The sequence below is a fragment of the Haemaphysalis longicornis genome, unplaced genomic scaffold (genome assembly GCF_048455015.1).
Source record: "Haemaphysalis longicornis isolate Haplotype H1 unplaced genomic scaffold, Haemaphysalis longicornis Haplotype H1 scaffold_7, whole genome shotgun sequence".
Lineage (NCBI taxonomy): Eukaryota > Metazoa > Arthropoda > Arachnida > Ixodida > Ixodidae > Haemaphysalis > Haemaphysalis longicornis.
In genome coordinates this window covers 84,773,558-84,798,225 of record NW_027526422.1, presented here as the reverse complement: position 1 = coordinate 84,798,225, position 24,668 = coordinate 84,773,558, and the positions used below count along the sequence as shown (strand labels likewise).

The following is a 24,668-nucleotide window of genomic DNA, read 5'->3' as shown; positions in this document are numbered from 1 at the left end:
CCTCTTCCACACTGTGATATAGGCTCGTCGCGCCTCACTACAGAGCACGACGCAAGACACAATCTGTATACGCGGCTTCAGCGTCCCATCAACTGCACCTCCCTCTTTCCTCTCGCCCAGCCAGCTCCAAGAGCTCACGCGGGCAACAAACAAACAAAGCACCGACGACACCGACAACAATAACAACGGCTTCCCCGCGAAGCCATTGTTTGTTTTGCCGCGGTGTACCGTAGGGTTCAATCCTCTGTGCAATTGATCGAGGCGAGGGCCCCTTCGGCTAGCCATTTCGTCACCTTGTGTGTATACCCGGAGGCGTGACGCCGCTCGGAGCGGAGTGGTTTTTCGCGCAACGAAATGGCTTTCCCGGGCTTCTTCGCAAGCGCCTGCGCCTCCGTGAACCCCGCTCCTATTTTATTTTATTTAGTCGTTTTTTTTTTCTTTGTTTAGCCTCGCCTCTCCTGTGCCATTGACTTTTGCGCTCGAGTGGGTTTCCGCCTGCATGGCACTTCGTTGAACGATCAAGTGAAATCTCGTGCAGTTCCGGGACCAGCGCTCAACTGCGTAGTATACAATCCCGGGTGTGTTTTGCCGCTAACAGCGAAGGAAAAAAGAAGTAGCCTAAAGGAAGTCGAAGCTGAGTTTCCGTTCCGCTTCATCGGTTGGCTGGCCACTCGGCTACGTGGCCACGTTGGTGGCCGGGAATGTTACGATCGTCCTATACTCGAAAAAGAAAAACCGTAAAATAAAAGCGACGGAACAAAAGAACGGTGAAAAACGTATTGTGAGAAGAAAAAGAAAAAGGACAAAAAGTTGAAGAACATCAGAAGACAGAGTACGTTTGACACCCATTGACAACAACGACCACGTTTGACCCACCATAAAATAACATTTCTTGGAGGAATGTTTTGAGGGGCTCAAGTTGCCGTTATCAGGACCACGTGGTGCTACGTGAGGGCATCAGAACAATAAAGAAGCGAGCTCATTTCGGTAGCTTCATGGGACTGAGTAAGAATCACAAAACGCAGGTCATTGTGTCGACAGCGGAGAAAACAGGATAAGACTTGCCTTTTTTTTTTTTTTTTTTCGAAGCTACGTCATCTTCCACTCTATCGAGGAACTACAAAAGGGCTAGAGCCGAGGCAGTTGTCGGTGCTTCAGCACGCAAGTGCTCCGTTGTGCGCGGCGTGGGGTCAGCAAGAAGAAAAAAAAAAAACAATCGAGCGTGCGCAGTGTGTACACGTTGCGTGCGTCTCTCATCGCGTGCAAATCGGCGGGCCCGGCGAAAAGAAGAGGCGGTAGTGCGCAACCCTGTAATTGCAGACGCACCGCGGAAGTGGAAGAAGGTGAAGAGGAACTCGGAGGATGGTGGAATCGCTGAAGAGAGGGGGGCAGGTCAGCGTCGCAGCGTCCTCGTCCGAGAACACTGCGCCCAGTGGTGACAGCGGCGGCGGAAGTGGTGCGGAACCATCCCGGCCACGTGGAGGCGCCGTTACCACCGGCCGGCACGGAAACGGAACAAGACCGGCGGATAAGAAGAAGGCGAGGTCTGAGACGAGAAACAACAGACGACGAGAAGTGCGCGGAATGCAGTCCCGGCGCGCGGGGAAAGGGTTGCGGAAGGAAGCCGGCGGCGAGGAGAGTGACCGACTTGGACCGCGCCGGCCTCAATGTCAAGTTCAGCGCGTGAGGGATGGAAGGCGTCCCTTTCCCCCGCTGCCGCACCAGCAGCAGCGGTGGTGGAAAGTAGTCGGCCTGCGAACGCGGCTTCTTCGAAGTCGTCTAGGAAGTGACCGTAGACGCGGGAGGCGAGGAGGAGGCAACGCAGGTGACGCCCGCCGCCGGAGGAGGCTGGGCACGCTGCACTGCAGTGCTCCCGAAGCTTGCCGGTCGGCACGCTGCGCCCGTGTGGGCTTTCGGAGCGCTGCTTTATCAAAGCCGTTTCCGTGTGCGCGTTTGGCGTCTGGGTCGCGAGCCTATACGGTTAGACTTTCGGCAATCGTTCTGGCTGTCAGAGTAATAACTGTTGCAGTAATCAACAATGTTAACCTCGCCAAGCGGTGAACGGGAAAGGTGGGAGGGGCGAGGGAAAATGATCAGAAAAACCGTGCGTACGAACGTACGTTCAGACATGTCGTCACTTGGAGCAGGCATACATCACAGCTTAATATAAAAAATATTTTTATAAAAGGGGCAGGGCTACGATCAATTACTCATTTGGGCACGAGCTCAGCATTTGTTTACATGGATTTCTCAGATTTCAAAGCCTAGTCGCCATGAAGCTCAGATAATTTACTCATGAGATGAAAAGGACGACGGGGAAATGTAAAATATAGCCAGGTGCGCTCAGCGTGGCCGCAACACTGACAACTCAGTTTGTGTTGGGATGTTCAACGTAGACAAAACACATCTGCGAGCCCTGTAGCGTCTGTACTCGTTATTTGAAACACTGTTGAGATTCCTGGTAACAAAAATATTGAATAAAAAGATGGCTGCAAACGGATTACGCTGGAGAATTGGCGCAACACAGCAGTGGGCCCGATGGTTGCTCGATAGAAGGGAGTGAAGTAGTAAATGTGTTCCCGCACAAGTTTGCCTAGGAGAAATAAGTGAAATCAGAAGGGTTATAACTTACACAGTGGGATAAGTGGATGCTGGGAATGTCATTACCTCAACTTCAGGATCTGTGAAATTTTCTCGTCTTGAGTGCACGGCGATGAAAATATCTGAAAACAATATTATAATATTCAATTTGCCCATACTTACATGCCGAAGAAGCAGTTAGCTTGCGTGGGTTGGGTATAGTAGTCTGTTGAAATTAACTTGTTGGACACGTGGCATTGGCCCTAAGTCCACAATAAGTGGACTTAGATACCCACGCCACATGCGTCCATAATAAGGGAGCCATATTTATAAGTGTGACCTCTGTGTGCGGTCTCAGCTCCAGACTGAGGATGTTCCGTAAATTAAACAACCAAACACCTCTTTTCTTAAATTTGAGGCAAATTTTCTTGTCTAGTCTGGAGAAATTACTGGCGAAGACGCTGTTGGGGATTTCTTTGTTTACGTTGTTAGAGTAGAAACACAGGGGGATCAAGAAAGCCACAAAAAGTAAAGGTGCACTTGACAACGGCCAAGTTCTCCAGGCGAGCCGTGTACCAGCTCGGAAAATATTTACAGAACCACGACCTCAACATTTCTTCTCAAAACATATTCCAAAGTCACTCTTAGTGGTACAAGTTGAACAATGTACAAAAAACGTTAATGCTCTTTGCCTCCTCCCCTTCCCACCACTTTCCACCAGCTATCAAAAATGGAGAGCCATCCAACAACCCGCTCAATAGCAGCACCTGAACAGCTTCTCTTCGAAATATATCTAACGGCACATTCACAACGCGAATCAAAAGATATCTCGTAAAAGAATATTAACTTCATCTCTCCTCGTTCCCTCCACCACCTCCTCCTCCTCCTCCATCCTCTTAAAATGGAAGCTACCCCACGATATACTTGATATTAAAGCGCCGCTCGAAGTTTCATCAACGCAGGTATTTGGCACGGCTCTTTTTTTTTTTTTTCAGTTTTCTTCGAGCGAACTGTGGGGTTCATCTCCACTAGATCGTGGGCGAGCATCTTTCGTTGCCGTCTCTTTCTTTTCGGCGCCGTCTCCGCGGGAGGTGGTGGTGGATAGCGGAGACACGTTTTGACACGCTTCCGCGTACGCGCGCTTTCTCCGGCCGTCCAGATCGTTCAAGCTGCTCACGCGCCGTACCCGCTTCGCGCAAGCAAACGGCCAAGAAACGCGCGCGCGAATATAAAAAGGCGAGAAGGAGCGCTGCCAAGTGATGCGGCTTGAATGCTGCGCGAGACACGAAGTACACAATGCGTGACGACGGAGAGGCCTTCTAAGCCTAACCGCTTCCGCCGCTGCTGCTGCTGCTGCTGTTGGTGCTACCGTGGAGCCTGTTACCACCGGCCCCGTCCACTATGCAGCGCGCGATGCGACGGCATGGGAGCCCGTCTGACGAGGTTAAGTTACTGGAGGGAGGCTGCTTCCACAAAACCGCCACCAACACCGTTGGCACGGGGAAGAGGTTATACATTTAGCGCTCTCTGCATAACTCGACCGCGGGTTGTCTTGACGAGTAGGCGAAAAATGGCACGGTCCATGAAACATATCATGAGCTGCTGCAGAGGTGCAGGTAGAAAGAATGTAGTTGCTTGTGTTCTTAAAAGTCGGGAATATGTTTGGCTGTTATGTAACTTTAGCGTTCGATGTGCAAATGGGAATTTTGCACGAACAGGAACGTGAGAATTTCGTATAAATAAACGGTTTCGGAGTGGGACCTTGACGCTTCTTATCGAGTTTACTGAATGCGTGGTAGGAAGTGGTTGTGGGCTGCGGCCTGCTATGGCGCGTGGTATCACGCTGCGTGATGTCATAGTGCGTGGTAGCTGACTTGCATCGTAAATTGTTGATTTAAACAACATGAAGGCCTGGAAGTGAATGAGTGAAACACGTAGGGGGAGAGACGAAATGAGCCACGCAGATAGCGCTGGCGTATAGACATTTTGTTTTCGCAATTCGAGCCCGCAGCTAAAGCGAAAGAGCGGCACCTTTGCTGCTGCAGGCGCGTCCTTACAAACGCTTGCAGCATGTTGCACGTACTCGAGACCATGCGAGTTTTAGTGAGCTATGTGTCGGCTGGCAAAGGCTTTGAAGATGTCCATGCATGTGACGGGGTGGCGCATCTACCTTGATTTTCATCTGACGGTCAATTGTGTGTAAAAATTTTGTCGATAGACCGCAACGATCGGTCTTATTAGTGTTGTTGGATCTCATTGCATCCCGCCGTATGCCATGTGGCAAAATCGATCTTCTTTAATCTGTTAAACGTTCGCCGTTAAGCCTTACCGACGGTCTTCCCCGTCGATTTGTGGTGGGGATGACAATTTTGGAATCACGCAGATTGACTCAGCGGCCATAAAATGTACAGGAACATGACAACGAATTATAAACTGTTCAGCTTAATTTGCTTTTTCTCATTTATCTTCTTCATTTTATTTGTCTGCTGTTGGTGTTTTTATACTCTCACTTTTTCCCATCTGAAGTTGTGCACAAATAGCCACGAGTAATAGCGGGGACAGGGGGGCAACTGCTTCGTCCGGGGGCTGAAACATCGTCAAGCCCGTCAGAGGCAAGCGGCCGAGCTGGCAGGCCAAGAAGCGCCGTTTGGACGTCACATCTTTTTACTTATTTTTTGTTCTTGTAGGATCCGCGAAGGACAAAAACAAAAGAAGGCACTCACAACACGCACTACCAAGGCCATCGGAGTCAAATTGCGCGTTCTCTCTTTTTGTCGGCGTATACTTTGATTTACGATACCTGCCTACGTCGCTTTCGTTGTAGCTTCGAGCTCCCCGGCAGCGTCGTAGGCCACGTCAGCGGAAGGACAACGGCAACGGCAAACAACTGTGTTCGCAGAAAGAATACCCGTATGGTTCTGGTTAATTTCATCACAACCGTCTTATTGTGCATGTTCAGCTTTCTATATATCTCAAGACTTCGCAATCTTCTTGTCTGTCGGGAGTGTCTCCATGTGACTTAAATAAAATTAATCAAGATCGGTGATATGATGCCCTCTTTCTTACTATTATGAGAAATTTTTCTTTGCAACGGTGCAACGTCACGAATTATACAATCATATGAGCACAAAACGTTCTCTGAAAGGCTTTTGGATATGCCACTTACGTTCAATATTTAAGGCGTACAGATCGCGCTGAAAGGATGAAAAATAATATGTATATTGCTGGCCACTCGGGTGCAGGCATATCTCCCGGCATGGGTAGTCTCATAAGGCCTACTTGCGCTAGCCAACGCCCTTTAAAGGGGCCCTGAAAGGCATTTTGAGCACACTAAATGAACTAGCGCAATCGCTAGATTGGGTCGCCAACGTCACCTGTGCCAAGTATTAGTATTTTACGCGCAGCGGAAAGCTCACACTTTTGTTGCAAAGTTTGTCGCTTTTTTCTCACCCTTTCCTTCGTGTTTTTGGACGCCGCCATCTTCACATGTCTACATCATCGATTCCCAGATGTTCGTCATGAGCTAGACATCCTGCTATTGGGCGGCTTTTCCACGCACTTCCGGCAAAGAGATGAGTCGTCTGCTCAGCGTCGGCTCGCCGGCTGATCTGCCAGCGGAGTGCCGGAGTGCTTTGACATTTTACGACAAACGAAACAAGTGTAAACAAACGCTTAACCGTTTGTATTGAATGCAACACGGCCATAACACGACGTGGATTTTATCTTACGTGAGTACGTACCATAAAGAAAGTCCCGTGGCACTTCTTTGGTGCAATCGCAGAGAACGCCCTGAGCCGAATGCCCGGGTTTGACGCGTACATTTTATTCAACTTCAAAACAATCCAGAGATGCGTTTCGAACGAACGCAACGTCACAACATGCGTTGCAAGTCTGAACCGCGATTGACAGACGATGAGTTGCCTCCTCCTGCCCGTCGTAAATACGGCACTCACCTCACACCCGGTTTGCCGGGACGAGCAGCAAGTCACAACTCTGGCGCGCAAGCGAGAAGGCTTTTAGCCAGGCACACTGCACATACCCCATGCGAGGTTGAGTGGTACGTCGTTCGAGAAAGATAATCCAGACCATGGGAAGCACTATCCACCCGCAGAAGTACAATGTCGCATTTCATCGCGAAACGAACGCGTCCACAACACACAGGAGGCGATGCACACACACACACACACAGCTTCGGTCGCTGCATTGGCTTAGCTGCAAGCTTCGTTCGGACAATCAGCGATGCTACGGCGATACAGAGCTGCGTGAGGACGACGTGCTAACCACTTCACGTATTTAAAAACACAGGGGCAAAGAACTAGGTTCATCGGAAGCAAAAAATCTTTCCTCCATTATAGTGCCTGAAATATACTGGCTAGTGTGCCGAGGGCGGGCTCCAGGCGGGCGCCGGGAGCGATGTACGCGGCCGTCTGCCGCTTGGGGCGCTGCCGTGCGGGAGTGTGCGCGTTCATTCGGCCCGAGCAGATCGCCCGGTTACCTCCGAGCTGCGTAGCAGACGGCAGCGGCAGAACTTTCCATTCCCGCTTGCGACGAAAGCGAGCGAAAGCGACGGGAATTCTGTCGCGCAACCAAAATTTGTCCCGACCATTCGACAAAAACGATCGTCGCGCGACAAAGCGACAGAATTCCTGCCGCTCTCACTCGCTTTCGTCGCAAGTGCGAACGGGCCTTTATGCGCAATCTTCGCCCCACATAAAACAAGCTCTTGCTTGTCGCCTGAGCATACGGTTGATATCTGACTACGTTACACTGTGCTTGCCAGTGTATTTAAACGATGTCACTAGGTTTGAAACGTACGCGCTCGGCGTGCAGCTTTGTAAACGCAAGCGGTTTCACATACGCACGCTATTTTGCTGCTAATAGAGTTTTAGTACAGCGTTTGTGGCCTTTGCATATGCTAAACGCTAAATTTTTGCGTCCCGCTACGTGACACCGCGATGGGAGTTTTAGTAGAGCGTCTCATCAGTTTTGCGTAGCGACACACTAATGCATACGGCGCCATCTGTCAAATGTTTTCCGAAATGTCTCGCCGGCTGATCTGCTAGCGGAGTGCCGGAGTGTTTGGACATTTTACGACTATCCAAACAAGTGCAAACAAACGCTTTCCCGTCAGTGTTGAATGCAACACATGGGTGCAGCTTGTCAGAACACGGGTTCTCGCTGATCGAGTGCAGCGTTGGTTTGCTCTTCGCCTTCACGTTCATCGCCGCTGATAAAGCGATCCGATCCGGCGCGTTTTGTGCACGGGTTCTGTGTCGGTTGAAAATGTCTTTTTTCACATGCCGCCGGTAGTAGGAATTACAACCACCGCAAAATAACACCCGGCACCAGCGGGGCCACATCTGAGACCGCGCTTTTTGGATAAACAGTGCGCGGTGAACCAAAGGGAACGAGCGCACGATTCTCCCCACGCGGCTGCGAGTTCGCCGCCGATACCAACTGCAGCCCTGCAGCTACGTACACCGCGAAAGGGCAAGGCCAGGCCGCACACATGCGGCCAGGTCATTCGTTCGCTTTTCCAGCCTGTCTCCTTGGTGTCTACAGAGATGAAAAAGCCGAAAGAGCTGGCCCGTAGCAGACGGCAGTCTGTGGGAGCGCAATAGCGGAAGTACGTCACCGCTGAGGAGCGGAGCATCATGGGAGGGGAGGCCAACAGCGAAGAAACAGTTGAAAGGAGGAGGAAATACGGCGCGACGATAATTCGCGGTTTTTGATTTACGATTTCTCAGCTAATACTCATCGCTTTAACAAAATTCTTGCAGGAGGAGATTGCTAATACATTGCTTTATTTGGTTACATGTACATCCATGCATCGGCGGAAGGCATTTCAGGACCCCTTTAAGAGTCTCCTGGCGCGTGGTTAACTAGATCAGTCACCGAGCTGTCATTTCCCCATGACATGGCTGACCAGGTTTATTTCAATGATCTAACGTTTTTTAACTAAGTTTTTTTTCTACTATTGGCTGGTACAGGCATTTATCTTCCTCCTTCTCCTCAGAAACCAGACGGAACCACAATAAAATCATTCATCCCGCTGAAATAACGCAGCCCGGAGCCCCTGTCTTTCTATCTAGGAAGCATTTCAGTTCAGGTAGCACGGCGGGGACATCCACAGAGCTACATGCCGTGTCCGCTTACACGTGGTTTCCCAGCATAAACGAGTCAGAGTTGAGACGAAACATGGTGGAGAGTGAATTCTTTGAATCTGCTTCAGTGTCACGTGGAGGGCCTCGCCGCCTACACTGTTCATATTTCCACTGCCGCTCGAGAACTTTAAAAGCGTCACCTGACAACTCGACGCATTCAGACTGAACCCATGGGAACTATCGCCGTCACGCGAGGCCTGCCGGCGTAATAGAGACAGCAAGTGGAAATAAGGCGACGTCGCCGTGTGTTTGTCATCTACTCGCGTCGCTGCTCGTCTAGCCGTTCGTACGAAAAACAGCATAATCCTGTGACACATTTATTTATTTATTTATTTATTTATTTATTTATTTATTTATTTATTTATTTATTTATTTATTTATTTATTTATTTATTTATATATTTATTTATTTATTTATTTATTTATTATGCTGGCTTCTTCAGTTATTTTCTCACTGTTATCATTAGTTCCTTTAATTTTATCTTGGCATCTGAGTTCCCCGTGCCAGTTCGCAACTTTTTTTTAAATTCTGGTACGATGCCTTTTTCTTCGAGGTAACCAAACAATTTTTAAATTATTTAAGAAAGGGAAGATACTGCATTGAAACAGAATCAAAGAACGACTCGTGGTTCCAGTTTCGGGGTGGCTCAAAGATTATCCCCAAACGGAAGAGCATGCTTAGTATGTCGTAGTAATATCCTGTCTGCGCCTTTAGGCCGCGCGAAGCCACGTTGGCAATGCTTTCATATCACAGCGTCCTTCTCTCACTCCTGGGGTCCCATCACGTAACTTCTCCTCTTTTTCCCACGACTGCTCCCACAATCGATACTCGCTTTTAAGACAACATTCCCACGGTTCAAAGCGCCGGAGTGGTTCAACGCTATCCTGGTTAGAACTGAAATAGTGTACTTTGAAATCACCATCGCATTGATTTGGAGACTACAGTGTGCTGTATTTAGAGGCGTCGAAAAGGACCGCTTATGGCAGAAATAATAATACCAATGCTTGTAGCTCATCGGGAAAAAATGAGCATTGCTGACGTTATCCATTCATTGAAACGCAGTTTATTATATTGTTCGCATGCGTTACCATAAATCGGCTTCCCGACAGGTACTTTCTTCACGACGGATCAATGACACCAATCTTCATGTCGCCAATAAAATGGGCAAGGTTACGCGATGTGAAGAATCAGGCCGATGCCACGAAATGTCGACATACACGGGAAGTCACCCAGAGGCCCTCAGGCGGGGACAGTGAGAGGTGAATATTGGCGAATGTAATGTCGCATCTCAGTTCGGGAGGCGGGAAAGAAATGTATACTATTCTTCTCCTTCTAATACTTCTTTTCAATGAAAGTTATTTCTCTCTCTCACCATCATCTTCTGCATCATAACTATTACCATCTCCATCATCATATCATCATAATAAATATTATCATTTTCGTCTTTTTATTACAATCATCATCATCAACAACGTCACAAACTTCTCCTCCGCGTTCCATCTGTGACCAGCCGCTGACAAAAAAAAAAAAAAAACGTTTTTGTAGAGAATGCTTCACAGCAAGCATAGCGACAATTATAAGAAGCGAACTTAAGGAACGCGTACACAACGGGACTAAATTAAAATTCTATAACAGCCTTTTAACGCCAAAACTCGGGCTCATTGGGGTTACACCTTCGCCTCCAGACCCCCCCGTTTTTATACTATCGCTTCTGTGACCGCGGACCATAAAATTCAAATACCCCGTACTTTTTCTTAGCCTGCAGTCCCTTCGTCAAAGTGAAGACGTGGGCGTACGGGCGGATCAACCTCGACCCGCCTTGACGGCGCCCCACGGACGCCTAACGCACACGCACGCGGCAACTATTCACGGTTGCGCGCACGTTTACAACGGCTTTAACGAGCCACAAGGGTACGGCGTCGCTGCCTACCCTTCGGCATGCGAAGGAAACAAAACTGCCGTGGCCGCCGCCGGCCCGCGTGCGTGTGCGCTTCCCCGCATTGTTTCCAGGCGAGGTCGGCGGCGCAACATCCACATTAGGAGGGGACCCGGTATTGTCGCAGCTCTGGGGGACAGCGTCCGCTGAAGGGGATAGAGAGAGAGAGAAAGAGAGAGGGGGGCGACCGAAGGGTGCGGAATTGCGCAAGAAGCCAATTAATTTCGCCGCAATTAGGAGACGAAACAGTCGTACACGCGGACGGACTCGGAGTGCCCCTGAAAAAGAAGGGCATTCCAAGGAGGTGGGGGTAAGGAGGTGGCGTCCCAGGAACGGAGGAAGTTCGCGGGGTGGCCCAGACAACCTCGGCGGCCGCTGCTGAAAGGGGCGACCCTTCGGAAGAGAAAAGAGGCTTAGCGGGACGCGGCATCATCCGGTCGGCCCGGAGATTACGGCTTCTCGCCACCAACGGCAACAATCCCCCCGGCTGAGGAGAGGGAAGGGAGCTAGCGCCGCCGCCCCCATATCGTCGTCGACACACCGTCTAAGACAATCGTGGAAGGAGAGACGATGTGCGCCAGCCTCACGTGCTGCGCTGTTTTCTTCTCTTTTTTTACAGAGAAGCTCTTAATGTGTCGGTTTCCACATATCGTGTCTGTCAGCGAAATCGCGTGGAATGAAAATTTTTCGTCTCCTGGAGTGACGTCTGGGTAACAGTGTTTCCCGTCCAGACACGTGCACCTTGTAGGGCTTCCGGAGCGACGTTTCGGCCGGTGTCTTTCCCCCTAAGACCGTGCACACCACCGCGCGTGCACGTGCGAGGGGGAGTGCACGCGCACCCAGGATTCACGCGCCTCTAACATCTATAAATTCTGTTCATCCCTTTCGGAGCCCCGGACTGGGTTGTATGCTGGTGGACTCCAAATGACTTCAAAATATCCCCAGTCCACTTCTTTTCCACTTTGTGTATCAATAAATCACTCACTCACTCACTCACTCACTCACTCACTCACTCACTCACTCACTCACTCACTCACTCACTCACTCACTCACTCACTCACTCACTCACTCACTCACTCACTCACTCACCCACTCACTGCCGTAAAGACAGCGTATACGACTAACAGCGGCAACATCACATCCGAATACACCTACCAATCCAAACCATGAAAAAATTGTAAGCTTTACATCTCATTCACAATTAGTCGCACGTCAGGGGTTAAATCCCCTCAGTGCACCACCAACTCCTGTATGCGCCAACAAACTCGCACTACTTAACCCTTTGTATTTAGCAACAAACTGTCATATATTTGTAGTTATTTTTTTATCTATTCGGTCTCTTTCACGATTCCAAATAACAAAGTGTGCGAGCTGATGTCATGTGTTTATAATCCGCTTTCGCAATCTTTCTTCGGTGGAGCCACTGTGCTGAGCACTGTATACGGGCAATCTCATTTCAACAGTTTTGTGCGGGAGTGGACACGGATGTTCGTTGCAGGGATAAGTTCAAAACATAAGTACGATATAAGACCAACGGAAAAATCACGAAACGACGCACGTGTGTCTTGGAGAAGTGGTGTAAGTATACACGGTCGCCCGCCCGCATGCCATACCACCGCTGATTTCGCGGTGACGCCAGTAGGCAAGAAGGTCGAAATATTGACGTCCGATGCGCTAACCCCGTCAAGTGAGGGAGTACACGTGCCCATCTAGATCAACGCCTGCATGCTGGAATTTTCGGAGGTTGTATTTTCTTTCCCTTTTTAAATGCGCCTCACATGACCAGTGGAAAAGCCACGCACAGCTTTCGCGTTACCTAGTCGCTGTGGCTCGGAGATTTCATCCCGTCCCTCTGCTGTAGCTGTCAGGGACGGGACAGCGTGTTTAAGTGGCCCCCGTGGCGCTCCTGTCTTCCGCTCGTTTGATTTTGTCGCTGAAGCATTTGATTCCGTTTTGTTTTTGTGCGCTTTCGACGAAAGCACAGGCTTCGAAGATCAAGCGTGTCAGCAAAGTGTGTCAGTCTAGCGAGGGTGAAAGGGTGATTCCTATTTGCCATTACTCTGCTTCTCTTCCACGACCAGCCGGCCCTGCCCGGCGTTCGTTTTCTTCAAAGACGGCACTTTAGAAAGGATTGCGTCATAGGCGGAAGTATGCCGCCATTGCTGCGCGAGACACCGAGAGAAATTGCCCGTACCCCCTGCCTGATTCCGCGTATCCAGGCACTCTGTCTTGAGAATTAACGAAAGAGTGGATTATGGCGTTAGTAGCGTCCTGCTTTTGCCACTAGATGAACCCAATCAACTGGTAGTTACGTCATCTTATAAGTAAACACTTTTCCGCTTCCCTGACGCCTTTTACGTTGCTCTGTTGCTATCTCTTTTGATAGTAAAGCGTTCGAGGAGGTGGTTTAAGGAGCGCAGCGGTGGTTGTATCACGTGGTCGGCTGAACAGCCTCCACGTCCCCTTACTCGCCTATGCAACTCAGTATGACCGTGAGTGCAAAGTTATCATCAAACAGGCACGCACTGGGTAAAATATGGTAACAGCGCACATTTTTTAACTCCGCTGCTTGAATACAGCGAAACTCTGGACCAAGCCACGTGTACACGCACATCTATACGGAACCAAAGGTAAGCTCTGTCGAAGAGTTGTACGTTATTACCATCATCCTACAGCAGTGCTAATTTACAGCGTCCCTCCAACAGTGTGTGAAATAAGAGGAGATGCCAAGGGCCGCGACGTCCCGGTGATACGGTGGTGGTTATATTTACTATATGGCGATGAGTAAAAAACGGAGCAGCTCGAACTAGAGCTGCTCACGCGTCATGATCGGCACCGATGATGATGACCTCATCGGTGCATCGTCGATGATGGCACATAAAGTTTCTGCTCAGCGTACAATAATATATGCGTGAACGTTATTGGCCGATCTCAGGGCCACGATGGTACGGCTTGCTTGCTTGAAGGTCCATTTATATGGTCATAACAGAGAGAGAGAGAGAGAGAGAGAGAGAGAGAGAGAGAAAAAAAGAAAGAGAGAGAGAGAGAGAGAGAGAGAGAGAGAGAGAGAGAGAGAGAGAGAGAGAGAGAGAGAGAGAGAGAGAGAGAGAGAGAGAGAGAGAGAGAGAGAGAGAGAGAGAGAGAGAGAGAGAGAGAATAATCATATCAACTGCGAGCTCATTGCTGCATGGTGTTGAGAGCAACGGCCCTATGGAGGACATCCTCTAGTCCGGGAAGCCTGGTCCTTGATGGCTGCTCGTGCCCTGACTATCAGCCTGAGCTGGGTCGAGAGGTCTGAGTCGGACAGACGGTCCACCCACTCTTTCCTTTGGCCAGAGAGCCGCCTGAAGGCCTGTTGATCACCAATTTAGCAAGCCTCTCTAGTCAACTTGTGTGTCGCAAGTCGGCATTAATAGCCGAATGCACCTGGACACTTCGGCCAAGCTCAATACCACCATTGCTAACGGTGGCGTTTTGCCGGCAAGAGCTCGGCAGATGGTTGTTCGGTCTACTTTGGCAATTATTGTTGTTCGTGCCACTCGCGAGCAACGACATAGTTGTGTCCCAATATAAAAAAAAAACAGCACAGTAGTAGAAGTGGATGCAAGTTAAGTTCCTCCGCTCTTCTAAAAACTCTTTCTATGATACCTGCTTCAAGTTGCTTTGAAAGCATGAAAATTAAACAAAGCGAACAGAGCGTTTTTCAAAATGCTCTTCAAGCGCCTCCATAACGGACGCCTCGTGAGGCGAGGTACCTAGCTGTTCGGGCGTCACAGGTGGACTCGGGATTCATTGAGAAGCGTAGGTGGCGCACGGCTGGTGTAATGACCTGCGCGTACAGCTCGCACGTGCTACTCCACCGAGGGTGGCGTTTGGGAACGGGTTCGAGGAACTGCCGTCGCGGCAGGAAGGGCCAGGAACGAGAAGGGGGGGATCCCCGGCCCTCATTCAGCTCTTGTGTCCACACACGCAGCGCGCGAGTGTATTGCCCTATACCGGGCCACTCTCAGGTGGTAACAGTGTACGTACTCGGCCGCCGCGAACAGTTTCAGGCTAGCTGGCTTCCGGCGAGCGCGGGGGGCAAACACACAGTTCGGCGGCAGTCAATCGCCAAGGCGTGGACGAGAACGGCCGAGAGAGAGGAAGAGACAAAGCCCGCGAGGAGACGTCGAGTCAGAACAAAAAAGACCGAAACCTGGCCCGCTCCGGAGGTGTCGGCGGCACGCACGATATTCGCCGTCCGCCGGTTTGGCAGCGATTGCGGCAGAGAGGTTCGAGGGAGAGTGCGCGTCTGCGTGCGTGGCGGCGGCAGAAGACCGGGAGCGAGATGGCCGCCGGGCTGAGATGCCGTAGGCGTGAAACCGCTACGAAACGGCACCTGCATCCGCAAAAACCCTCGGCCGCTGGCCTCCGCTCTTGTTTTCTTTCCACGTCCGCGGCCGATGCGCCCTTTTATCGACGCCCGTGACGACGAGGCACGCAGGGCTGCCGAGATGGACTCGATGCAGAAGTATCAAGAAAATGGGAGAAGCGTGTACCCGAGATATTTGGCGTCTGAGCGAGGGGTGTTCAGAAAAGACAGTGGGACGAAGGAGGAGAGGAGGAGGAGCGGGAAGAGGAACGTGGTGGCCCGCTCCAACGAACAGGATGAACCAGCGCACCAGCGGGACGGGTGGGAATTCAGCATTCCGGCGAGCCGCAGCTCCCTCCGCGTTGTCTGCTCGCCCCGGCGGCGGCGGCGACGGAGACGAGCGCGTTAATCCAGGCGAGGGCTGCTTGATCTCTCCCCCTCCCTTTACGCCGCAGCGCCCGAGCCGCGTCGTCGACGACGTCGCCGACGGCGATCGGCAGGAACTTAGACCAAGTCAGACGCGAATCTGAGCGAATCCATTCGTCACAGAGCCAGGAACGCGAAGGGCCGCACAGCTGGGCCCGTGGAAGAGAGTCCCCGGCCGGCTCCTCCGATGAGAGAAGAGGAGCTTTGACAGGCGCGAGCGAGGGGAGGCTACCACCAACCGCCGCGCCGCGTGTACCTGTCTGCTGCCCGTTGTTCGGCGGAGACACTGAATTAACGGGCCGCTGTGTTTCGTGGACGGGGTCTCATACGTACAGATGAAACGCACACCTTACGTGGTATGCCGACATCGGCTGTTCAGATGTAGCGCTCGTGTCTGGACGTGACGTAAGTTTGTTTCGGCGTGAGTCATCCGCTGAGAGTACGCTTTCGAATACCGCGCTAAGGGACGTGGAATAAGTTGTGAATGGGAGTAGTGATGGAGCTCGTGTGTGCATCACTGTAACTGGAACAGCGGCCCTTGACACACCGGGGGTACCTGGGCAGCGTCTGTGTCTTTTTCGTCTTGTTCGTGCTCCTTCCTTCAAGCACGCACTGAGAGAATGCCTGGGAAGCAGCTTATCAATAGGAAAAAGAGATAAGCGAAGCTACCCTGAAAGAAATGAGATAAAACAGTAAAAAACAGCAGATGCGTATAGCCCGACGTGTACGAGATGTCAGTTTCGGGAGATTAGCAAACTAAAACTCAGGAAGTAGAATTTTTTTTTGTTACATTCACTGAGCCACTGTTCAAAGTGAAACAAGCCCGCCGACTTAGTTCATTTTTCCTCACATCGGTTTTTAATTCCGGCTTTTTTTGCGATTTTAACTTCCAAAATTAAACACACATAACAGACCCATAAGATATTTGCTCTGAAGGAAGGGTACTGATCTCATGTCGGACACAAGCAGCTGACACGGCCGAATACGACCCCAGTTATAGGTGCAGGTGTGTGCAACGGAAGACTTAATGACATCAGTGAAAAAACCTTTTTGCTATAGGAGTAACGGGTATGCTAGGCGGACGACTTCGATGGTCGTCAGACTGTTACTAGTGCAGTGAAATTAATAGTTTGTGGGGTCAATAACCACCTATGAGTTCAGTGATGATCAGCTGAGTGTCCTCTAGATCGCTTGCACACTCAACTGTGCAACACTGGTAAATTGAGCCGTCACCTAACAACCAAACTCCTTGCCCTGACCAATGGAGTACTCGCCATGCAGTTAATGGTGCATGACTCTTTTATTCTCCAAAAGAAGACAGCCAGTACGGCTCCCACGGCAAACAATACCAAACGGTTCAAACAACCTGAACATCGCCACGTATAAAATTCGCGCGCCCAGATCAACGCTTGGCCACCACGACAGAGAGCACTTCGCATTGCTTATTGCTCGCATGACTAGCTTCTCCTCTGCATCCGTTCAACCACGGAATATTGCTACCAGTGAACAACGACCCCCGGAGCCAATGACCACACTCTCAGCCTGCTATTAATCGGCTTCCGAGTCACGCGCGGACCTCTTCTTACCGCCGGCCGCTATCCTCGCTAATCCTCAAGAAAGCAGTGACTCACTTTGATCGGCTGTGATGACAGCCGCCTCCTGGGGCATACGTGATAACGTGCCATGGTTCATTTCTCTCCCCCCCCCCCTTTCCATACCCTCCGTAGTTTTGCCTACGCGTATGCGTTTTCGCGCCAGACAGACCTGCAACAAAAAAGACAGGCCAGTCGGGCAAATGTCTCCGGGGCCGCCTTCCAGGTTAGGCAAGCGGCAGTCCAGGATTAGGAGCTGCCTAATCCCCGTGAATGCTAAAGTCCAGTGAGCGCCTTGGCCAAGTTTGAAACGCAATGTTTGCGTGTCTGTGCTCTGCACGAGACTAGGTGCGCAGCGCAAAAAAGAAATGGAAGAAGGCGTTCCGGCGGAAGGAAACGAACGTAGTAAAGGCGCAAAGATCAAGCAGTGTGGGAGAGCCCGCGCAAGCGAAGAAGACATTGCTCCGTGAGAGGAGAGAGAGAGAAAGAGAGAGAGGGAGAGGGTGTCGTTCGCATTGTGCCATAGCGTTATCTCCGAGTTCAGCAGGTTGAGAAGGCATGGGAGCCTGTGGTAGCGCAAAGTAATACGAAGTTATTCGCCGTCTAGTGAATTGCTGTTGTTGTTTTTTTCTGCGATTCGGGTAATTTGCTTTTGTTTTCGCGGTCTGGGCCGTTCGGGCATGGCTTACTGACTCGAAAAAAATGCTTGAGGGGATCAGGGGTTTTCTTTGCTGGGCACGGGGCTAATCACAAGGGTTCCGACTGGCTGGACGGTGGTGGCACACACACCGCCGTGCTCTGCGATTGGCCTCCTCGCGACCGCAAAGGGAGCGACGGCTGCGGCGTTGCGGGCGCCTGCGAACGTTCTCCTTCAGAGCAACGAACGACGACCGCGAAATGTGACAAATCTGTGCTTCTCAGGTAGTGTTTAACAATAACCGGTTATACTTAGGTGGTACGGGTAAGCGACTACGCCTCTTTTACTTAAAGTATTTTACAATACGGCGTCACGTTGAAATACACATTATAAACGGTTTTAAAAGCGACTGCTGTAGACATGAGTGAGGGAAGGGGGTAATGAATTGTCAGTGCTCGTTCCCCGGAACGCGTTTATTACGAACTCTCAATTATTATGAACTCTCCCAATGAACTCTCAATTGAGAGTTTCAATGTCGGTGTCAATAATATTCTGCAGTCTGCGGAACTTTTTATGAACTGATTTCGGAGATTTCAAGGTTGAGCAGGAAACGTATACGTCATGCATCACTGCGCCAGTGCAAGACCTGGCAACTTGGAAATTTCTCGAGTACAAAGCCGTCTGGTCGTTAAACGCATTCAAGGTCGGCCGACGCTATGAATAGCTCGTTAACCGGGAGTAATTTTTCGGCAAGATGGATGTGCGGGGCTGCTTGCTAAGTGTGTATAACGTGTCTAAACAAAATAAAAAATGACTTGTACTACTGCTATGACCCAGACGTTCATAGAAACCCTGCTCCATGGTAATCCGCTCCTGGGAAAACGTATTCTTTTTTGCATCATGTCGTTCCCCTAAAAAATTCTTGGAAGAGACACGCGTCGGAGCAGATGAGAGTGACTATAGCAGCGCAGCGCGTCTCGCCTTCCTCCTCCGGCGACGTCATTTTTCAAGTACGTTAGCCCATCCGCGTCCATAGGTGTGGCGACGTAACCTGTCAATTACCAGGTCTTCCCATAATTAGTAAATTGCTGTTCGCACCGTGTCGTCGTCGCAAATGCGCCGAGGGCGAGCTATTTGCGAACCCTTCTCTCCCATCCCTGGCGTACGTTGCCCGGCGGCTGCGCTTACAGAAGTCGATCGTATCGCCTTACCCACCTGCCGCGCAATCTCCCCGTCCCATCGGCAGCCGCGTCCAAGAAACACGCAATTCATTAGCGGGTCACGCTACCGTCACTGGCATCGTCCCAATGCCGTGTACCGACCAACACGCGCGGCGTTGAAGTTCCTCTTGCGACTCTCCAACACTACAACGCTCCTTTCAACCCTGCGCGCAAGTGAAACCAGCATCGCCCTTCAACGATTTGTTTTTTGTATGCACGAGTTGGCTACAGTGCCCTCTATGTACGGATATTAGTTTTCTTAAACCAAGAACGTGAGAGACGCCCGTGATCTGGTCCCACGTCTTGCTGCGGTCTATACACCGCTGCGTCGTTGGGCTACACATTTAACGGGTGCGAAAGGCTGCACTGGTCTGTGCGTACTCGCTACTCGAGCGGAGCAAAAAAACAAAAATGGCTTCTTGATCAGAGCGATCAATTATGTAAGATGAAACAATTAGGTTCAGTTGTTTCTGCGTGTTTTGTATCTATTTTTGTTATTTTTACATTAACAAGGCAGTGTTGGTGTCTTTTGGGGGCATCGGCGACATTCCTGTTCGGAATAAAAAGGCTAACAAAAAACCGCGATTAAATTTGTTTTATTTTTTCTCGTTGGTTTTGCTGTGTTCTCAGGAACAGGAAATTTTAGGGGGAGAATGGCTGAGCTTTGCTAGGCCTCACACAGAAAGCACACGACGGAGCTTGTAATTGCGCAGCCGAATTAAAAAAAAAGCCATTCAATGCTGCGGAATCTGATAATATTATCCGAGGACTCAGATTGTACACGGGCACTTTTCAAGGGCCATTTTATGTTACACCAAACAGCAGACAGGTACGCGAAAAAAAGGTGGTGGCGTCTTTTGAAGCGCAAAGCGAAATCACCGAGAAAGTCTCAGCTTTGTTCAACAGCGCCGGTTCGCTGTTGACGGTCCGCGCGCGATATGTTTCCTCGTTATCATTCAACTTGAGGTTGCACCAACTGCCCCGCTCAACGTGCCTTTACTTCCTGCGCGCTGCACCCTCAAAACCACTTGATTCTCAGAAAGAAGGCGGCCTGACACCACTGGACGAAGCAAACTTTCCCTGTACGTCTCCGAGCTAGCTTCACCGCAAGACACTTCTCCGCGGACCCGCACGACTCGTGGTGGCAAAAACACAGCGGTTGCAGTGTCAGTGACTTTGCGGGCCCCGCTGCTTCGGCGCTTCTTTTCTCACAAGGGCGGCACCCCCGGTTCGTGGTTCTTCTGCCCCAGGATGTGTTTTACGAGGCAAGTCCCCTTTATTTGCCTTACTAGGCGCGCGCGGGTTTCCTCTCCGAGTGTATTCGCTCGCGCTCTCTCAACTGCTTCGTCGCTACAACCCCCCTTCCTCCGCCTGCACGGAGGTAGACAGAAACAACAGCTCACAACCTGGCAGACGCGCACGACGCTCGATTCCTGGCCGCGAGCGGCGATGAAATACGGTGCAGGAAGTTCGCATGAGAGAAAAGCGAGGAAAGAAGAAGACGCGGGAAACAGAAGAACCGCCGCGCAAGAAGGCTTTTCCTCGCCGCTGTTCTATTCGGCGTCTTACGCCTCGCTCGACGTTCAGGCGTGCGTTAACGCGTCTGGTTTTGCACGTGGCGGGAATTCTAACGCCTTAGGCCGAGTATGTTGCGGCGCTGAAGCCACCAAGACAGCGGGGTGGGGTGTACGCTATTTTGTTGTTACTAAAACTGGGCGTTTTCTTTTTTTTAGGGGTAGGCTCATATCAAAATTAAGACGGCTTCCCGCATTGAAAACAAGTTTGGTGTTAACCTGAAGGCTACTGTTGGAAGTCAGGACGCGTCTGGGAATGTTTTAAATGTTCGATACCTGGCTGCAAAAGAAGAAAAAAAAAAGCTGACTGCCACCACATAATAATTATATCCAGGTAAGGCGGACGCATTTTTCGTTGTTTGCGTAGTCGACTTACACAGGGTCGAATTAATCTGCTCTAGCTTGTTTAACAGCACTTACAGTGCATTTACGAAATAAAAACTGTAAGTACCGAATAAGTTATTACCCTTAATATCAAATCTTAGTCGATTGCGTACGTGGCGGTAAAGCCTAGCCAGAGGAGGAGGAATGTGCGTTTAGTGTGAGCCAGAAAGACATTTTTTTTTTCTGCACCTAAACCCAGGATAGCGAAAAAAATATCAGCCGTCAATGACATAAGCTTTCGAGACACGTCGCTTGCGACGTATGCCGCTACTGGAAGAAATACGTTTTTTTTTTTTTCTCAACAAGAACATTGCCCCGTGGAATCGAAACGTAGTAAGTGTGAAACGACTTGCGACACAATTTACTTCCTCAAGCAGCCTGGTTAGCTTTACAGTGGAGTTCAAGCGTCCTTGATTGAGTAGGTCCTGCTAAGAGCGGGTCGAGGCGGTGCGCTGCAGCGGAGGTGATGGACCGACCTTCGGACGGAGACTGTATCGTAATTCTGGAGAAGCTCGTAAAGGGGCGCCCGAACAACGTGCTTCGCTTGGAGAACCTAATTCTTGCCTTCGCTTTTCCTCGAAACGTCGTTTCAAAGGCTGCCGTCATGATGCTCCCTGTTTCCATAACGGTGCCAAGGTTTTTTTCACGGCCGATTCGAAAAAGAAAGCTCCTAATGAAGCAATTTTCGTAGCCACCTCATGCGACGTTATTCGAAATGAAACTGCGTTTGCACAATCTTGCGTAAGCTAGTTATTAGGCTCTGTAACAACGGCTACAGCTCCGTAGGAACCGACATTTGATTCCTACTGCGCATATTTTACTCTGAAAATTTATGGTGCAGAAATCAACATCATAAAAAAGAACGGACATTTAGAAATAAATATGGATTAGTTAAAAATAACTCCCGTCCGTCATTATGAAATTTGGATCTTTTAATTGTAAAGGACGAGGAAGTTCTCAAGCAAAATTTACGTAACGGAGAAATTAAGCATGTTCTGCCACCTACTAAACAGGCATCAAATTTCTACACTCCGTTCCTCGTCAAAGCCACTCGTGTTCCATTGCAGAATCACGAGTCCGAACTTTCCTCCAGCGCTTCTGTAGACTCCGCATTACTGCTAAAGAAGGCACCCATTATTGTTGTACTAAAATGTTGGACGGGTTAGCGAAATGCGGAACGAAACGTGACTAAAAATGATATTCCGGATATCCATTATTACGTATTTTACTCTAAGAAACCTTCCCAGAAGGACGTTTGTATTTGCTTAAGCCTTCCAGGTAAACAAGGTGAACAATTTAATATACTAAGGCGGCTCATTCACGCTTTACAAAGTGATTTGACAAGATCAAGGTCTTCAGACCATCTTCGAAACAAGTGCCCCAAAAAATTTACTCAAACAAAATCGAAAAAGGAAAAAGACAGCTACTGCGGTGCTGAGACACCTAAACTAATATACTACTACAGAAGGCGAGAAAAAACTCGGATGCCTCAGTACAGAAGCAGTGTCCGCCTACCTCGTCAACTCCACGTCCGTTCAGTGACGTTGCTGTCTTCGACTCCAGGGGGCGTCTTCGACTCCTTGGGGTTCGGGGTCACAGCGTGGCGCGACTGCCTTGCGGAGAAACGCACAGCTTCTTCGGGGACGATGGTGATCGAGTCACGGGATGCTGTGCACCAAGTCACTCCACGAGTCCGCGGCCGACGTCGACGACGGCCCTGTGCGCGCAGTCACACTGTTACACAAGCACCTGCGCTGCTGCTGCCTATCCCCCCCACCGGTGGATCTTCGGATGTACGATGGTGATGCGGAGGATGAGCTCCTCTCTGGCTGACCGCCGGGCTGCGACTGACCGCTGGCTCACAAGCGGCGGCCCAAGTGTCACATCCGTGAGGAACGTCCTTCGCTTCGCCGGGGAGGAGGGGGAGAGACGGAGAGGAGGGAGGGGGCAGAGGAGGTGGGTGGACGGAAGAATGGACACGGCACCGGGGTTCGTGGGCGACTGGCCGGGTCCCTGCGGAAGGCCAGCGCTGAGGATGTTTTGGGATCGGACCGGGGGAGACTGCACGTTTAAATACCGCGGATTCCGCCAGGGGCAATTAGGGGGGCTCCCGGCGCGCTCCCCATTGGCCGCGCCGGAAGAGAGCGGGAGAGGGCGCCCGGAGAGGAGGGCGAGCACCGGAGGGGGGAGCACGACGGGACGTTCGAGAGATGGCGCTCGCCGGGCGCTGCGCAGCCCGAAATAGATGGGCGCCGCGTCTCGGCGCTTACTTTGGCCGCCGGCGGGATCACACGGAGGATGGTGATGCGAACGGCGGCGGCTCCTCGGACGTCCGCCGGAGGACGGCCGCACGGGATGCTGCCGCCTCGTGAACTGCGGCCGGCGCGCTCGGCGTGCGCCGCTGATTCCGATCGCGGCAGCGAGCTGCTACGGAAGAGAAGGAACGATCTTATGTGGTGTGGGGAGCGGGGGCTCCCGCTCCGCATAACCTCCGAGCGCCTCAAGGTAGAGTGCCTTTCATCCAGCTCGTCACTTACGTGAAGAGTGGCGATGAGAGCGGGATCCTGATCCATCCGCTTGTACGGGGCGCACTGTGTTTTGAAATGCCCACTAATATGGCTAGCAATAAATTATGCTGTTGAATTGCGTGTTCGTGTTGGTATTCACATAAATCACGGCTTCTATCCTCGTCGTTACGAACGCGGCATCGGGACGGCCATGTACTAAATGGGGGAGGTAGAATTCTGATTGTAGTCAGTCAGACTTTGTTACTGTAGAGTAAATCGCAGGTAAGTTCCAATTACTGTCCGCAAATGTTCTGGTGACTGGTGGTCGGAGCTCGCAAATTTAAGCTCTTGTAAAATGCATTGCAGGTATCAGAGCCGATTTTGCAGATTACGGTTTAAAATACGAGATGAAGCAATGCGAACGTGCAGAATGGGTGGGGTAATTTCCCCAGGAATGGCGTATGTAGTCAACTTAGACAAAAACACGCAAGGAACTCTTCATGAGTGGGAAACATGACACGATGCAAAACTGGCTCGCAGGTGTTATTGTCCCTACCGGAGAATAAAACTCTCGCGTAATATTGTACCCTCCCTGAAAAGAAATGCCCATATTTCCTTGGCAGAAAGAAGAAAAAAACTCCGAATGCCTAGGAACGATTAAGAATGAGAAACAATCCTCCTCACATCTAACCGCTTATTATAAAAATGCGTGCTCTCGTATTTTGGGAACCCACATCGACGCACAATCTTAGCACACGCACCAAAATGCCCACCATATAAGTTAACGAGACTGATCAAGAAATCTACATCGATCGCTTTGCTCCCTGGCTCTAATACCCTCCAGATCCCTGCCCGTAATACTGCGATACTCCTCAGAGAAAATGTTTAGCGCTTAGAGCAATTCTTTCAATAAAGATTGTATTGGTAACTATGCTCCAATCTTTTATGTGGATGATACCGTAGCTTTCTTATTCCTAGAGAGAGAGGAGAGAGAGGGATGGAGAGAGAGAAACTTTAACAATGTAGAAGTCAGCCTAGCAGCGAGCTTGGCTTGTTACGCTGTGTTGGAAGGATGAAGGGCGAAGATGAGTGAAGACGCGTAAACAAACAAGAACGCGCACAAACACTAACAGAGACCCGGTACGCGTGCCATGCGGTCTGGAGCAACGTGAATGTTTTGTCTTTGTTCGCCGCCAAAGCTACGTTAATACCTGGGTTAACTGCCTATGTAATTACTGCAAGATATGTTACTAGCAGAGGTGGTGTGTCTTCCCTACCCACTCCAGACTGACGGGTA

General features: G+C 50.5%; 1 protein-coding gene across 2 annotated transcripts in view; it reads right to left on the bottom strand.

Moving 5' to 3' along the window:
* The window catches only part of Tnc (tenectin), a 134,933-nt gene extending 112,041 nt beyond the window's left edge, over positions 1-22,892 (bottom strand). For both annotated transcript variants that reach the window (XM_077677945.1, XM_077677947.1), the window contains exon 1: positions 22,380-22,892. The gene's annotated coding sequence lies outside the window, so the exon portion shown is untranslated. The remainder of the gene's footprint in view (positions 1-22,379) is intronic.
* Positions 22,893-24,668: the final 1,776 nt, after the last annotated feature.